Source organism: Cervus canadensis, chromosome 8 (assembly GCF_019320065.1).
Source record: "Cervus canadensis isolate Bull #8, Minnesota chromosome 8, ASM1932006v1, whole genome shotgun sequence".
Lineage (NCBI taxonomy): Eukaryota > Metazoa > Chordata > Mammalia > Artiodactyla > Cervidae > Cervus > Cervus canadensis.
Genome location: NC_057393.1, coordinates 39,664,012 through 39,666,260, shown reverse-complemented (window position 1 = coordinate 39,666,260; position 2,249 = coordinate 39,664,012).

Sequence of the window (2,249 nt, the reverse complement as noted above, 5' to 3'; positions counted from 1 at the left end):
TCCAATAAATAGCACTAGTCAGATGCGACTGTTCAGCCCTTTAAATGGGGCAATACTAATGGACATGTGTTACACTGTAACATGATATTCAAACTTAAAGACTTAGTGCAAAAAAAAGAAAAAAAGGAAAATTTCTCAATAATAATATTGATTACATGTTGAAATGATAATATGTTGGATCTATTGGTTTAAAAGAAATAGAATTAAATTTTATGAAATGATTATTTATACAATGAATTACAAATAAAAATTTGATGTCATATGTTCTTTTTTTAATTTTTATTAGTCATTTGTTCTTTATACTTTAAAACATGTGGCTGTATGAAAATGTAAATTGTATATGTAGTTCACATTACACTTCTACTGGACAGCACTGGAATAGAGAAAAGAGTAAAAGGTAAGTGTCCTCTATGAAATATGATGGAAAAATGTGAATAATTATGCATTTCTAAAATTTTTTAAATATATGGAGAAATGAGAGAATGTAAATTGTGTCAAAGACATCAGATTGTGCCATAGTGGTCTCCAAACTTAAGGATAGTTTGGAGTCTGAATGGCAGAAAAACTATTGAGTAATAATTTTTTATCTTATTAGTGTGCAATGCACTTTACAGATAATAGTGGACTTATTACAGGTTAGTATAAAGCAAGATTGTTTATTCGTATGAATTTACTGTAAAAAGACGACTTTGTGCCTTTACAAGAAAATCAGTTGGAAGAAGTCTCCAGATTCTTTAGATAAACCTCAAAGCTGAGTAAGACTATGAGAAGGCAATGATGTTGAAGTCCTTCTGAGATTTAAGCTGGTCTACAATCCATAAAGACCTGAGAAGTTTAACTATATTTATGCTATTTTCACAAGAAGTCATAGCAACATTTGTGCTTCCTAGAATTCTCCAAGGAATTCACTGAAATTTTGTTAAAAGGATTGTTTTTAAAATCTCAACCCATGAGAGGATCTAGACAAATCTACACATCTCTGCCTCTGCCACACACCTTTGCCCATTCTCATTGAAGGCAAAGTATGCTTGTCTTTTTCATCAAAGAGACTGAATGAGTGTGGACTCATACTTAAGCTTTCCAGCTATTCCAACAAGCTGAGTGTTTCCTTTCACTCTACATTTGTTTAATTGGCTCAAATGGAACAGATCTTAGGCCCTGGATAAATATGAACATGTGTGTCTTTGAAAGGATTTGAGAATGAGTCCAGACTAATAGAACTGGAACTACTTTATCCTGGGCAGCCACTTACCATTCTTCCCACTGGGAAAAGAAAGAGATTGAATTACTGCTAGGGCTTTTCCAGCATTCAGAGTGAAGTAGGAAATGAAGGCACTTCTGCCTTTATCATCCAGTATTTCAGGTGGGGTTTTGAGCTAAATTGTCTTCATCCTCCTCAGGTCTCTATGCCAAAGTTAACAGCTGGTCAAATCCCTTTGGCATAAGGGTTCATTTCCTCTTCTACATTGCTATGTCCAAACACTTTCTGGCCTCAGAAGTGAACCTAGAGCCTGTCATACAGAGGGAAGTAAGTCAGAAGGAGAAAAACAAATCTGTATATTAATATATATGTATGGAATCTAGAAAAATGGTATTGATGAACATATTTGCAGGGCAGGAATGCAGATGCAGATATGAGAATGGACTTGTGAACACAGGGGAGGAAGGAGAGAGTGGGACAAATTGAGAGAGGAACGTTGTCATATATACACTATTATTTGTAAAATAGATGGCTAGTGGGAAGGTAATACACAGGGAGGTCAGCTCAGTGCTCTGTGATGACCTACAGTGGTAGGATGGGGTTATGGCGGCGGGGGAACGGAGGCTCAAGAGGGAAGGGGATATATGCATACCTATGGCTGATTCACTTTGTTGTGCAGCAGAAACCAGCACAACATTGCAAAGCAATATCCGCCAATTAAAAAACAAATTTTAAAAAATACAAAAAGAAGTGAATCAGGAAGGCCTCAACGTGTCAACAGTTGGCAATCAATCACTTTCCTGCACATTGCATGTTACCTGGTGGTTGTCAGTACTTTCACAAACATTGCTTCAAGTTGACCCTCCTAGTGAACTCTGGTGTTGAGAAGGTAGATAACTGCTAACTCTGATTTTGCCTTAGGATCCTGAGTACACACTTCCGCATTGGATGCCTTGTTTCGAAAATGTTGCTGAACCCTCCCAAGGGTGACAGACATAGTGTAAATGAGGATTCAGTCAAACTGGTTAACCTTGGGTGTGTGCCACTG